Below are 17,021 nucleotides of genomic sequence, written 5' to 3'. Positions count from 1 at the left end.
CTCTGCCTTTATATAGTTTCCTTTCTTCTTATAAGCTTAGAAATTCTTTATTGAGGCATCTCTCATCATTTATACAGTGTCTAATTGTGTAATAGTCAGATGGCCTCATTATTTTGTCTACAATATGTCACACTTCCTTTATAACCTTAGCTTTCTTTCACTATTCCTTTTACTAAAACATCTATTAAATTGTTCCTGTAAGCTAGCATTAAGTCCCTGCACTTAATCCTCTCAGCAACATTATAAATTTAGGGGTTGCTACTGTCCCCATTTTATGGCTAACAAGACCGGCTGAGACATACTAAGTAAGGATAGAATTGGACTCTGAGCCCAGGTCTGTCTGGTCCCAGAGTCATCTCTCCTAAGTATCACCATCATGTGACCTTTCAATCTAAATTCTCAGCCTGGCTGGCCTACTGAGTCATCCACATTTCAATTCCCCCTACTATTACTACCTATACTATTTACCTGACTGATAATAATCATTTAGTTATTTTCACTTTAACATTAATATACCTTTCCCTTCCCATGGTATTAGTCTCTTAAGAGCATAAAATGTGCCATTTGCCATGCTCCACAGCAGCTCCTAATACAGTGCTATGGAAAAATTAAGTGTTCAATAAGTACTAATTAAACTATGAAAAAATCCAATTATCTTAAAAGACACAGGTAGTTTTTTCTCTGAATAAACATGCCAATCAGAATAATATAATAATTATGTTGAATTAAAATGCATGTATATGGCAATTAACCAAAAATAAAAGAAGATCTACGGCCACTAAGGGGAGTGTGGTAAAAGGAAGAGTGATGTTTGGGCTCATAATGTGTCGCTAAAATCATTAAAATGACTGTGGTCTATTTTGTTCATTGTTAACACACGTGAATATATCGGGGTTATATTCTAAATTTCTGAGTTTGTGTTTTTTTTTTTTTAAACGTTTTTTTTTTAAAGCTGTTACACCTAGGTGTGACAGTGATGGCAATGTTACAACTAATAGTATTCTTTTTTTTTTTAATTATTTATTTATTTATTTATTTATGGCTGTGTTGGGTCTTCGTTTCTGTGCGAGGGCTTTCTCCAGTTGCGGCAAGCGGGAGCCACTCTTCGTCGTGGTGCGCGGGCCTCTCACTATCGCGGCCTCTCTTGTTGCGGAGCACAAGCTCCAAACGCGCAGGCTCAGTAATTGTGGCTCACGGGCCTAGTTGCTCCGCGGCATGTGGGATCTTCCCAGACCAGGGCTCGAACCCGTGTCCCCTGCATTGGCAGGCAGATTCTCAACCACTGAGCCACCAGGGAAGCCCCGGAGTTTGTGTTTTAACTGAAGTAATTTATCAATTTTTAAACATACCCAAGGTTTCCACATTTCTCCAAGGCATACGGGATGATAACTTTAAAAGCAGGCATCAGAAAAGAGCCCGTGATCAGGGCCACAGTCAGTGTGGACAAAAATGTGCTGCTAGCATTACGGTAACAGGCTGAATTCTTAGACATCAACAACATGCTTTCCTTACCACAATGTGTTCCCCTATACTGTTTCATCATTATGAGTACTTATTTAAAACCCATTTACGAAGCTGATTGCCAAGTACTGTATTGTCTAGAACTACTGCAAGAGATTTAGGTGCATAAAGTTCACACTTGGTTATTAGACCTTTAACTGCTTTTTTGCTTGCCAAGCACAGTTAATACACGAAAACAGTATAATCAAGATGATGAAAGTTTAAGTTTCCCATGACTGCCTTTACTTGCCTACCCTTCTCCACATCCACCTTTGATATTCGTTCCAGAAAATTTACTGCCTCCCAAAAGATTCTTACATTCTTGGAATCAATTCCAGTAAGGCTAGTTATGTGGTGGTCTAATCCCTTCTTGCTCTGCTCCAAGTTGGCTTTTGATTGTTATTTCAAATAAAATAATTTTACTGCCTCCCTAATGTGTCCATGTAGTAAAAGTCTCAGGATAGTCTTAATGCCTCTTTTTGAGATGAGCGAATGCAGCTTTGGGGAAACTGCGGGCAGACTGGGGTGGTTATCGATATCATGCAGAACTCATGGACAAGTCTGTGATTCAGAAACAACTACGCATGCAAGCATGTGTGCACACATACTAACGAGCCCTGTGACCAGAGGCATTGGCAAGAATGGGTGGCAGTCTGGCGACAGTGAAGTGGAGATTTGGGGAACGCAGCCAGAGGGCTGCTGGCCTGCGAGCTCCCCAGAGTCCTCGACCACTTACAACCACTGTGACGCAAATGTGCTGTCAAACTAAACTCAGGAACCTAAAAGAACTGATGGAATGACAGACAAATATAGGGAGGAAGGCACATTAAGGAAGAATGGAAAAGAACAAAGGAAATAAGAGATCAGTGTGGGGAAGACAGAATTTCTCAACATTATCAGCACTCCAGGCGGGCATAACAAGATTCCCGAGAATCGTTCTGTCTTGACATGATAGTACAAAACTAGACAGCCAACCTCTTACTTATGGTGAGAATCGCTTCATTTGTGTCATTCATTAGTGGTGCTGAGACAACTAATGATTTGTTCTTGCTGACCACAGATTAGCTTATGGATCGCAGACTTTTGACATGTTCAATGTACAGTCAAAGATGAGTTAGATTCGGCTCCCTAGAAAATGGATCCACGAGGCTGTGCAGAGCGGCTGCGTTGTGCAAATGTGTTTCTACTTTGTGTCCAGGCAGCTCTTTTCCTTCTTTCTCACTTCTCATCCAGACCACAATTACACTTGTTATATGGAAGACAGCTCTTTTGAAAGCATTTAGAGGTATAAGTAATTACATATTGTTTTTGTCCCTCAAACCCAGAAATATTTACTTATTTCTTGATATGAGTACATCTGTGGTATTTTAAAAATGATTTAAATTTTGGTTATTTTCTGGGATACTGAGATTTAGAAATTGATATGGAAATAAACACAATCCACTAATTTTTGAATTGTTGTTTATAAACTTTCAGCGGCTATAAAACAGCTTAATTGGAATTGTTTGGACTTCCTATGAGGTAAGTTTAAAAAAGATTTGAATCAGAAATCTGGGGATATGACTCTAAACTCTGATCTTAGATAAGTCACTACCAACTAGAGATCTTAATGTGAGAGAAGCTAGTTTTCTTTTCTTTTATATACATATATTATACATTTCATATATACATCTATTATAAAGCTTTGGGTTTTTCCACCAAAATTTTTAGGGTAAAAACAATCTTATGACACTTGTTTTATTTAGTCGAATTTAAGGTAAAGAGCTACAACAGATATTTGTGGGACTGTATTTGAAGAGGTTAGGTCACCTTAGTGTAATGTGTTTAACTTTTTCCTGCCACTTATTTGCAAAATTTGCAAAATTATAAACAGCAGGATACCCATAATCAACTCTCAAAGTTAAATAAAAAACACAGCTAATTTTAAATTATTGATTTAAAATGTGATATTCTACAAATATCTTTTACTGTTAATTTTAATAGATAATTTTAATTGTTTCAGAAAAATCTTTAATAAGTATATAAAAATAATTTCAATAATTTGCTTTTACTTTCACTGTAGTTTACATTTCTAATGAAACTATGTTCCAACATTTTATATTCTATGTGCATTCACATGGTATCTTTAATCCTTCAGATAGCTACTGACAACAGAATACAAATTATGTGAAATTTTAAATTATAACAATATATAGTGATTGGAACTCTTCTAAACATCACTGGGACATCAACAGAATGACACATGTGCCAAAATAATTTAATATACTGTCTTTGATATTTCATTGACTTTTAGTGAAGCCTTATACGTATTTTTCATTTTATTGTTTTGAATGTGTGTTAATCAATGTAGGAGGATGGGGCATCTTTTATTAAATAGTTTGTGGGTTGACTTATACCTTTTAAATATACAGACATATGGTACACAGGCCTTCATTTGTACTCTTGCCCCAGGCCCTGCAAATGTTGAGACAGTCTAACTTTTGACAGCTTAGATATAGCGTGAATCTTACCTTTTCCAGATGTATGGAAAGGGCTGTTTTTCTATGTTTGTTTTATTAATGTGAGAATCCTGAAAAAAAAAACAAAACATGCTTTCTAATTTATTTTGTATAGAAATCAACTCATACAATGTTCTAAAGTTGTGAGATAAATTATTTTAAAGTTGTTTTAAGTGCTTTTTTAAATATGAGAAGTTATTTATAATTTCAGTGAAGATCCTGGGTATTGAGTTTGGAATTATCTAGTAATATACCACCAATAAAGCAGAGTTCATGAACAATCATTTTTTAACTGATTATTCACTGTTGTTCTGATATACAGTATATGTCTTTTTTTATGAGGGAGTTCCATGTGACATATTCCTTCCATTTGAAGAATGAAGATTGAGGCTGTTCACAGAGGACCTCAGTGATGAATCTATCTCATCAGTCAGTATTTCTCTCCCCCCACCCAATTGGTTGGTCTCTTTGACTCAATCTTCGTGATTCAAGATGTGAGTCTGTCTAACGCTGCCAGGGACGCTTGGTGGGGCCGCCATGGTTCAGTGGACATCTTTGATATCTGACTCAATTGAAAATCCCTCCTTTTGATATGAATTCCACAGTATATGTTGAAAGGTTCTATAGTTTGTTTTCCTTTCTGTTTTTTATATAAACCCTCAACATGCCTGCTTTTGAATTGTTTCAGCCTTTACTTTCAAAGAAATCATAATCTGTAAACTTTTACCTACCTTCCATAGTTCCAAGTTCAAGTAGCTTCACCAGGCATGGAGCCAGGGCATTAGGGTATGATACCTTGTCATTAGATAAGAGACATGGTGACTAGTCTTGCTCAGCCTTTCTTCATAAATTCTTTGTAAGAATCTTTACTTCTCTGGGCCTCTTACAGTCTGTAAAATAGTGACTGAATGGGCCTTTATGTCTCTTAAAACGCCAACATTTTTTGAATCATTACTATTCTTGGCTTTTTAATGAGTACTTTGGTACTCATTTATCAATGAAAGAATAATTGATACATAGTTACTCCAATATGTAAGTTGATAATACAAGGAAAAAGTAAAAAAAATAAACTTTATGTTTCCTTCAACTGACTCTTCCTAATTTCAAGAAGTGTTACACAGTTTTAGAATTCTAGGATAATGTAATGTTCTTTTTTTGTCTGTGTGGCTGTATAAGAATAGATCTTTTCATGTCCCCTTCTTAATCTTTATGCATTGAAGAGCTCTTGTGTGAGACTTTCCCTCTATCAATGATCCTTATTCTATTGAGATGTTTTTCAGCTCCAATACACTGCCATTTTTTTTATCATAAGAGCTTTATTGAGATGTAATTCACATATCATACAATTCATACATTTAAAATGTACAATTAAACAGTATTTTAGTATGACCAAAGACATGCTACATCACATAGTCAATGTGAAGTTAAACCATAGTTTTATACAGGGATAGGCTGATGCAACAAATTAGAAGCATACTTTCTATTTTACTTATGTTTTGAAATAACACCCCCCCACCTCTGCAACACAAACACACGCAACACCCTTTTTACTGGATTGGAGAAAATGGCAAGAAAGAGATGGAAGCATAATGTTTTTTTAGCCACGTATTATGTTTCTATCTTTGAGAAAATAACATTGTATTACATCTGATGTGACATAATGAAATATAAGTCAGGTTGAGTATGGGTATAATCCATTGAGCAATTACAAAATAGAACAGGTCTCCTGGGTGCTAAAATATCCAGGTTTTAGTTGTAATGATCAAGGGCAAATTTGTACCTCCAGGTCTGCCCCATGTTTCTATCTTTAAATACATACATACATACATACATACATGCATACATACTGCCATTTCTATACAATGTATTTTGTTCATTCTCCTCCAAATATCAAGTAGTATTTTTAGGGACTTCCATCCTACTCTAAGTATTCATTATTATTTTCAGAGACTTTCAAAAACAGCATTATTCAAACTGGGATATATGTATCCCAGGGGTATATAAAGACTTTCCATGTGGTAAGAGGGCAAGATATTAATTCTAATGGGATAATGTTAAGATAATCAACTACTGAATCTTCAACATTTACTCCTAAATTTTATCTCCTAGAATATATCTCCCTGAGAACTCATCTGTGGTCCAAATATCCCCTTCAAAATCACTCTTCCCTCATTTCTACACAGTAAAGGCACAGCTCTCACCCATATTCAGTCTTACCTTACCCACAGGCATGTATCAAAACTTTTGTGGCACCAAACAAAGAGAGATATATCGGTGAGAGTGATGTGAAAATGAGTAACTCTAATGAATAGGTAAGAAATCATTTTTGCAAGTCTAGTGGTTTGCAATTCTTTACTTTCAAGAGCATTGAAGGAAGACATAATAAAAATGTCAGTCAATTCATCATTAAAAACATTTTCGATGAAAGATTTCTAGGTGGTTTTTGGCATAAAACTTGGATGAAATGTAAAGAAATGATTGATAGTACACTAGGAAAACTCTTTGCATTTTTATTTACTTAGTATGTGAACAGAATTTCTCAGCCCTTACATCTATAAAAGCGAAAAATGGGAATAGAATTTATGCTGTCTAGCAAAAACTGATGTTATTCATAAACACATTAACTCATTAATGAATAAACCAACACAAATCAACAGCAGATGTACTTAAAAAAATACTTCTTATGATTAGTATTTTGTTTCAAGTTTATATTTACATCATTTTGATCAATTATGAACTAGCAATAATTGTAATGACTTTTTAATTCAGAAGAACTTTCTTTTTAACACTTAGAGATTTGTGGGTCACAGAATTTAAAAATTTTAATTCCAATATGTACATATTTTTCTTAAATAAAAGTATGAGTGATGAGTATAAGATTTGCAAGCATGAAATTATATTACATTAGGCTAAAACGCTACATGGGAACTAGGATGAAAATTGTAGCTCATGAAAAAAAAGAGATATAAAGCTTAAGACTATTGAAGACATTGTTTATGCATTTGTAAATGATAATGGTGAGTATGGAATCATCATGGTATTTAGACTGCAGGAGATACATTTAAGAGTATTACAGTAGCTTTATTTTAAAAGTCAATATTTACAATATGTTGGAATTCATATCTTTTGCAACTAATTAAACTTCCGTTGAAAAGTTATTGATATCGATTTGCAAATGTGTATGGGATGTTTTCTTCAATATCCCTTTAGGAGTAAAAAAGCAAAACGTTTTGGAGACTCTGATCTATTGACTAAATCATCACATATCCTTTCACCCCTTTTAAAGATAAAGAGTGAATGAGCCTGGGTAGCTAAACTACCCAGATATCCTCTAGACGTCATGATTTTTTGAAATTATTAAATATTTTCTTTAGTGTAGTATAAACATCAAATATTTTCCTTTAAATGAGATATTTCATATTTGAATGAAAATTAACTTTCCTATCATTCTGGAGTTACTCAGCAAAGTTGTGCTTTAAGATATGTCTGTGGTGCCTTCACATTGAATTAATGGTGTTCACTGCCCTCACCCCTGCCGTAATTTCTAGGTCATGGTTCTTTCATGATGCTTCTCTGGTTCTCCAGAACTCCAAATTCATCTTAGCCTTGCTGGGCAGAGATTTATACTTCTACACTTTATATTTTACTGAAATCACACCCTTGTGGGCTTTTAAAAATTATTATTAATTATTTTGTTTTTGGAAAGCTCCCGTTATTTCCCAGAAGTCCATAGTTTTAATTATTATTTGATAAACATTGCATAGAAAAGAATATTCTAACTTGCTTTAGAATCCGAAAAAGATGATATTATAAATAATGATAATTATAACACTAGCAATATCACAAACAACAGATAGAAAATTTACCCAAGGCAACATGACAACTAAGTGGCAGGGTAATTTGATACCAAAACCTAAACTCTTAACTGTTATACCAAAGTAGTAGCTGCAGTTATTACTAGGATCTACATATAATATTACACATATAATTGGCCTTCCAACTTTCTAATCTTTTAAAATCTAAATTTATTAATTTAAGTTTTAAGTGGCTAGGTCATAAAAATAATATAATTAGGAATAAATGGTCAAATCTCATCCATCCTAGATGGAAGATCACAGATTTCTCCCTTCATGTGGTCTATTTGTCTTCAAAATGATGCCATTGGTTATATTACAGACCAGTGTGGCCGGAACTGGGCAAAGGACCACCACTCCTAAAAGGCTTAGAGTTCTAAATTCTACTAACTGACATTATACTAGAAAGTCACCTTTATTAATAAACTGTATTTCTGGAAAGGCAGAGAAATTAAATGTTCTTTACTGCTGAAGAGGTTTTTTTTTTACCTCTTTGCAAGCCTGAGTTCCCAAATCAGTGTGAAATCAGATTTTGTTGTTAACATTGGTCTTAAATTTAAAATGTCATAATATGTTTTTTAAAGTTGATTTATGCCATCCCCAACCATGCCAAGGGAGAAAAAAGATGACAAACAAATTTTGTACTTGAAGTACATATTTCCTTTTACTACCACCACTCTGAAATATTTTTTTAAAATAGTCATGGGAACTGCAAAAACCACTTTATCCTCTGAAACAAACATGATGGAATCAAATAAAATGATTTTTGATCATTTTTTCCCTTTAATGAGAAAGTGTTTAACCAAGTTGTACTTCCATTGCATAACACTGCATGTTCCCCAGAAATATCTTTCATATAAAATATCATTAAGCATTATTCTGAAATTATCACAATAGAAAAATGATTCTATAGATATGGCAACCATAAAACAATAAGAGTTAGGAAACAGGTTTCAGGACTAGAGTGAAATATTAAATGAAAACCAGCCTACATAGGCCAAAATTGGAAGAAGACAAAAGCTAGAAGTTGACTAATAAAGAGAGAAGTCCCAGAAATAGAAAAAATAAAAGTCATATTTTGTGCTAAGGTAAGACAAAAAGCAATGGACAAATAGTTTTGAAACTGAATTCTTCTTTCCTGGGTTTTACGAAGATGGGTAGAACATTAATGATTCTGTAAAAAATGGAAGACCAAAAAATCACCTTTTGTGAAATTTTTGCTGTAAATATGTTTAACTCTAGTGCTGACTTATTCTTAATTGTAATTTGATATCTTTTTAGAAAGAAATCAATATATACATTGGATTTCATACACAGAAATTTATGAAGGATTGTGGAGTTAAAGGGAAACTTCAAGATGAAGTCCAGCTCTCATTCATTCATTCATGCATTTATTTAATATTCCATCATTCACTCAGCAAATATATTCTTCAATAACTGGGGACAGAGCAGTGAATAAACAGATAAAAATCCTTACTTGTAGGCTGGTAGGGAGATACAAATAACAAACAAGTAAATATATAAAGCAGCAATAAGGGCTCTGTAGACAGAAAAAAGGTAAGGAATGGTGATAAAGAGAATGGAAATAATTGCATTAGTAAATAGGATATTGGGAGGAAGGTTTCACTGAGAAGATGACATCTGAGTAAGATTTGAAGAAGGTGAGGGATGACACCTGTAGATACCTAGTGCAAGAGTTGCTCAGAAGCAACAAATGCAAAGAGCTCAAGATAGTGGTGTGCCTGTCATCAGGGCAGGTACCAGGGGTATAGAACTTGCCAAAAGGTCCACTCTGGGCAGATACATTATTAAAAGATGTCCTATTATATGGACTGATACAGGATTTCAGTCAGGGCCACCCTTAGGTTGTATGGGGTCGCAGGCAAATCATTTTTGTGGTCTCTGTCTTTATAAACAATTTGATTAATTGGTATTACATTTTAATGGGTCTGTGCATGAAGATTTAGAATAATGAGTAGATAAGAGGTACTTATTTGTTTATTGGGAGCAATCATCCTGGCTACAGATGGGCAGAGATTATTATTCAGCCTCTTTGTTCCCAGCTCCTAGTACTCAGATCCTTACAAGAGGCACTTTCTCCCATCCTGTTAATTCCATTGCCTGTTTCATTTGCCCTGTTGCCTAGTCATCAGTTCAATCTCTAGCCCTTGGCAAGATTCTGTACAATTACTGTGCAATTTTATTAGACCAACTAGTGTACTTGAAATAGTGCCATCGGTAAGAAGACTATTGTAATAATCCAGGAGATTGATGATAGTGATCAACTGTGTCAAATACTGCTGAGACATCAAAAAATATGAGGTCTGAGGAATGATTACTGGATCATCAGCCTTCCCTAAATGTTCATGTTGACTAACGTGTGAACACCACAAGAAATAGAAAATTCCTTGCTAAAGTACTCATTCTATATTTCCACAGCTCTGGATGTTGCATTTCTGCTTAAGGTACACAATGTCTAAAACTTAAAATTTAATCCCCTGATGAGTCCATGAACTAGTTTAGTTTTTAATCTTCTGAGACTACCACAAAGAACATATCAACATGGAAAACCTTCCTCCTTCATTGAATCTGTTAGTAAAGGAGAGATTCAGCTGAGAATTTGGAGACTGGTCCAAATAAACCTTAAATTCTTGTTCACTTTCTTAGTTTCCTAAGAAACTAATCCATTGTTTTTTGCCAAGGGCCAGAGGTTGAATTGGTGACTTAGGCAGCAGGGCAAATTAAATAAGCAATGGAATTAGCAGGATGGTAAAAAGTGGTTCAGGTAAGGATGTGGGTACCAGGGGCTAGAAATGAGGGGGCTCTTATAATAGTTCCTGCCCCACATCTACAACCAGGGTGATTGTTGACACTGAGCCATGCACCTGGTTAGGCAAGTGGTACCTACATGCTTTTTGCTTTGGATCATAGTTAATTTCAGAATGTGGGTCAATTCAAACTCATAAATAGAGGTAAATAGGCACATTTGTCAGGCAGTTTCTGACATTAGAAACTGGTTAGAGAGGCCATAATTGTGGAATGATGCCCAATAATAGAAACTTAGAGCTAGGCCTTCCTTATGATAGCAGAAGTATATGCTATATGCAAAACAGGGCTGTTATATGGTTTAGATGAACTAATATATGTGAAATATTTTATTATATAAACTTAAAATGGTATTATGATAGTTCAGAGAGAGTTTTCTTTTATATCTGACATATATATTATGGCATTTTCAAGCCTCACTTGAGATATTTCTGGAAAATGAGGTACAGAACACAAAATATCAATCAAAGCTGCACATAGTAGATTTTTCTCTTTGTGTTTTATTTTCTTAAAAAATTTTTAAGAAATTACTTGAGAATTTGGTTCAGGTTATAAATAAGAAGCATCCAGGGATAAGACCCATCTATGAGTCAGCATGAGTCAGTAATTCAGTAAGCCTGGGAACTGGAAATCAGTTGGAATGTAATAGATTTCTAGTGCTTAAATGTGAATAAAGCTTTTTGAACGCCTGAAATTGCAAATGTCTGTGGTTGTCTGTTTGAAGATGATTTTGTAACACAAAGAAATTCAGGGAAAGGTCTTTCATACAGGACAAAAAGCGGCTACCCTGTCACATTAAGAGAAATATTTGACTTGAGTAACTCAAATATGATGAAGTAAGAAGTTCTATCGTGTGAAATCCTGGAGCATCCACAACTAGTGAAAGCTTGGATTGCTGGAAATGAAACTTGAAATAAACCATTTCAGGGATAGATGCCAACAAATTTAATATTATAAAACAATAGGAACTTTGAAGTTTTTTAACACTATAATATAAAGAGGGCTCCCCACTTATTGAAAGAAGTAGCTAAATTTTATTTCATCTATGTCTTTAGATCTATAGAGGGTAGGTTCTATGGTGAGGATGGTAAAAACCTCTAAATAAGTTTCCTGTGAGTTTCTGTTATAGGAAAGCAAACAATCAAACAAACAGGCATATAATTACTCACTGCCAACTACTGAGCTAATTAACTTAGAGATGAAAACAGGGATATTGAGAAGTTATACATTATAAGCAGAATCACGTTTAATCACATTTCAAGTAATTAAAAAACCAGAATAACATAGAGACCAATCAGAATGGGTGGCACAATCACCCAGGAAGGGTACCACCTGCAGCTAACCAGTAGATCCTTACCGGTAAGTAATTGCTGAATATTAGTCCAGGTTATGAGTAAATTCATACAGCAAATTAACGATACAAGTGAGATTTTAATTTCAACCTAGTTTACTGAGTAACTCCCCCTGTCATATATACAAATTTTGTTCATCTTTATATGTTGGAATTTGATTGCTATCTCACAAGCTATTTGGAAAAGTATATGAACTGTTGAGGTTGCTGAGAAATAAATTTAAAAATTTTCAAACAATAAGCAAATTAATTTGAATAAGGGTAAATAATAATAGACTAAGTCACAATTATTTCTCAAGACCTTTGTAAAAGTATGATAGCTACTTACTTGACTTCAGCAAAAAAAAAAAAAAAAAAAAAAGAAATTAGCTCAGTTTGCAGGATATATTGAGGAGCCTCAGCTAGAGTATATGCTTTCCTATGACTTTGAGTAGTATTCTGTGGTTTCCATTGAGTGCTTGGTTAGAGAGATACGATCAGTGTTGTCGGTTTCTTATTTATGGTGCTGTAATTCTAAAAGCAGTAAACTGGAATTACTGATGTGGCAGCTGTTATCTTACCACACTTCTAAATCATAATGTTGGCTGTAAATTAGAGATAGATGATCCTGGATGTATTCCCAAGCTCCTTCAGAACCACTTGTGTTGTAGGCCTGTGCTAAGTTAACAAAAGCTTCACAATAAACTATGTACCTGAATAGGGAGTTGCAAAATAAATGCTATAGAGACATAAGTTTAGAAGCAGGAGACCTTTTTTAAATAATTATTTTAAATCAGATTTATCATATTAGATAATATGAAAGGCTTTTGATTTTCATATGTTTTTACATACTTACAAATTTTCCCAAGACCTATTCCATTTCTTTTCATTCTTATAGAGTACGTGGAAATACGATGGATTCAAAATAGGCAAAGTTCAGTTTTGCAAGATGAAAAGAGTTCTGGAGATCAGTTGTGCAACCATGAGAGTATATTTACTACTGAAATGTACACTTAAAAATGGTTAAGATGCTAAATTTATGTATATTTTATCAAAATTTTTTAAACTGCTAAAAGAAAATGGGTAAAAGACAAGCAAAAAGCAATGACATGTGCTTGGGAAACTCCTAAGTCACTTCACCATGAAAGGTCCCACAAATAAAATATCTTTAGTCATGTAACTTCTTAATCAGCAGCCTTTAAAGCACCCATAGTTACTTATTTCCTGTAGTTTGGATACATGAGGGCAGAGGCTTTGTCTATTTTGTTCAATGCTGTATCCCCATTGCCTAGAAGAGTGCATGACATAGAGTAGACAACAAATATGAGGACACGTTTCTTATTTTCTATGTTACATTATCTGATAAAAGCTAAAAAAAAAAGTGAATCCACGAGGACAAGTTTTTTATGACCCTCAGTGCTAGAAGAAATGTATTTTAAAGTCCCGGTTTTGAGCATAATATACAATCCATTTAAAAATATTGTTTATACAGTTGTATTTTACAATCCCATAAGAGGACCTCCCAATACCCCACATATTTTACTGCTTTCTGGAAATCTAGCAGATGTATTGAGCACAGAAGAATTTTGGATTCCAGCAAGACTGGAAATGTCTAAGTTATACCTTCCCACTTTTCTTTACAGCAAGAATCCTCAAAATGTTTATTAAGGCAATGAACATCAGGAACCCTCAAAGAGGGAAATTACAATATGCTGTGCTTCCCAAACACGTTTTAATCACAGAGCACTGTGAGAGTGTGTATGTGTGTAGTACTTGTTAAATATTTCCTGGAAAGAATGTTCTCCAGCCCAGAATTCATTCCACAGAACAGAGTTTGGGAAATCAACCCTCGAAGTTGATTCTAAGGCACTATCTGTTAGGTGGAACCATATTAAGTTTCTACTTAGTCAGTTAGTGTGGCCCAGGTGTCCTGTTGAATGATCTAATCAGTTTTAATATTTACAGAATCTCAAAGAAATCCATAAATCCCCTTTCAGTATTAATTTAGCCTCTGACACTGAGATGCTTGGAGAGAGTGTTCTCAGTACAATTTATTTTCAGATCAGACTCAGCAGCCTCCCAGCAGACTGTTCCTCCCTGCTACTTTTTCTCATAGCTCTCCACTATTCATCTCTAAATTTTGACACCATTATTTTTTTATAATATAAAGCCATTCACTTTAATTGCATTTTTCCAACATGAGACTAATGTTTTTCAGTTCAGGAACAAGTAGAAAAGCACTTTATTTTTGGAGTCATGTTTTTGTATTGTATTTGAAATCCATCTCACAAAGATTTAGGTGTATCTTCTTTTTTTCCAGTTGATGTGTATTCCATAAATACTATTTAAACTGATGTTTCATTATGGGGTATTATTGAAACATATGATTAACACAATTTATATGGAGCAACCCAAAAGCAAATTCTTTTGGTAAAGATAACAATCCTTTCTGTCTTATTTTAAAAGGATATATGTATTTGATTATTTTCATAAAGTAGGATGTAACTGCAACCATGATATTTTAGTTAAGGTGGTGTTGGTAATAACATTATTGATAATTTGGAATTGCCAAAGAGATTTTGTCTATTTATTTTTATCTAATCTTTGTAATTACCCTGTAAGGTAGACATTATTATAAAGTACAAAATGATACTGAGAATCAGAGAAGTTTAAGTGACTTGCTTAAGTGTCTACAGTTAGTAAGATAAGCTGAAACTTAAATCTAAATTTACCATGTCCAGTTTTGAGTCCTCTTTCATTAGTCAACAGCTACTTGTGTTCTTGCTAAACGTATGATGTAATTCAAACAATTCAGCAAGTGTATTTGTATGATAAATTCTTAGGAAAGGAATCAATGAATCAAATGAAACATGCATTAAATATTTTGATGTACATTGTCAAAATCTTTTAAAAGGCTGAGCCGATTACATTTTTACACAGGAGTTTCTGTTTACTCGTGTTCTAGACAAATGAATTTATTGTTAAATACTAAAAAATTAATAAATTGTTTTTCCAGTAGTTTTGATTTCTTAAGTGGTGAGTTATTTTGAGGACTTTTTAATGTTTTTATAGACATGTATAGTTCTGTTTTTATAAGATACTCTTTTTAAAAAAACTGTTAGTTTTTTTCTTACTGATTTGTAAAAAATCATTGTACCGAAAGAAAATTAGCCTTAATTTATTGGCATATAAATTAGTGTGGAACCAAATTTATCCTTATGATAACACTCTTCTCAGTCACTTGCATTCCAATATATTTTCTCTAGTGGTAGAGGAGAGGTGGAATGCTAGCTAATATACTGGGAATTCAACACAATCCGTGGTCTATTTTTTTCTGTGCCTTGCTCTAAGGCAGAGAAAAAAATAAGCAAATAAGCAAAGCATTATTTGCTTTATTTCCCATCAGATTTTCTTTTATGTCAAAATATGGATATGCTCATGGGAGAGTGTCACACATGCGAAAGTCATCTGCCATGAAAGTCACAGAAGAAAGTTTGAGAAATATTTATCTAGCATATCATCCCGTTTCTAATGAGTTGGGGGGGTGGGGGTGGAAGTGAATAGGTGGGAAGGGCAGAAAACCCATTTGCAGGGACGTGGGTGACTCACTAAGAGTCATGGGATGAATGACCGTCAAGGCCAAAGACTAAGACCCACTTAGAACCCTCGCATTTCTATCCCCACTCTCCTCTGATGCATAAATTCTACTGCCCTGGCATTCCATTTCTTCCTCAGATCCAAGCAAGGAAAAACAGCATCCTAAGAAGCTCTGCAACATTCTTGCTATGGTTTCCCATAAAAATCCCCTTGATAATTAGCTAATATGAAGCATTCACATGAGTTTATTTGGGAATTGGCCGCTGCTGTGTTTTCACTGTTGTTGCTGCTGCTGAAATAGTTTGAGTCTGAAATCATTATGGCTGTGGTTAACATTTCTTTGGCCAGAGGATATTGTGAAAGACTCCATCACCACAGAAACAGATGAATATTCCTCCGCTCATACTGGAAAAAAGTGAATTGGTGACAGCAGCTCCACTACTTCATGGGAGGCCTCCAGCCATGACTCAGGCTCGTGAGTTGATGTCCCCAAACAAAATGATCCATTTCCTCTCCCGCTGGTCGACGCGGAGGCTCACAGGATCCTTGTACACTGACCAGTTTCTTTAATTTGAAAAGTTACTTTTCTACCAACTACTTTCCATGTTTCTGTTGGCTTTCAAAAAGGAAGGATGGCCTCATTATGCTATCTGGCAAAAAAAAAACAAAAAAACAAAAAAAAAAACTTCTCTCTTAAAGCTAATGATTAAAATTCCTAGTTTCCAACTCTTGAGCCATAATCTTTTCCTTTAATATTCCAAAATAATAAATGTAATTATAGAAAATTTTCAAAAAACCCAAAGAAGTCACCTTCTATGCCAGCATCCCCAAATTAATTCTGTCGACATTGTAGTGGGTAGTTTCTTTCCTATGAATTTATGTCTCATGGCCTTTTAAAGATTTGATTTAATTAAAGGTAACCTAAAAGAATACAAGGTCAATTAGTTTTATATACTTAGATGATATAGTATTTTCATTTGGTGAAACATTCATCTCTTAGTGGTGAACTTAGTGGTGAATCTTTCTGTAAAAATCACTAAGCACTAAAGCTCTTTAGTTTTACTTTGCCCATCTCTAAAATGGGGTTTCATGACCCTTAAATTCTTTAAAAAATTTATACTTTTATGATTCCGCTCAAAGGCAAACAGGGAAATCCCTCAACTCAATTGTGTGGGAAGCATCAGAACTAGTTAGAAGGTCTTAATTTACCATCTCAGAAACAGAAACAACATCAGACTAAGTGGTTATTTTTAGGTACAGATATATTTTGGTTTTCAGAGAAACCAAGAAAATGACTCTTCCTTTGCAAGAATGCTATCTGTTGCATAGTTTTATATTTTCTTTTACAATGTGATCACAGTTTTGAAAGGCTTCTGGTCAGTATCAAGATGGTATCTTTCTTTTTCTTGTAAATAA

Source organism: Balaenoptera physalus (assembly GCF_965194825.1).
Source record: "Balaenoptera physalus genome assembly, chromosome: 3".
Classification (NCBI taxonomy): domain Eukaryota; kingdom Metazoa; phylum Chordata; class Mammalia; order Artiodactyla; family Balaenopteridae; genus Balaenoptera; species Balaenoptera physalus.
This window is presented reverse-complemented; position numbering follows the sequence as displayed.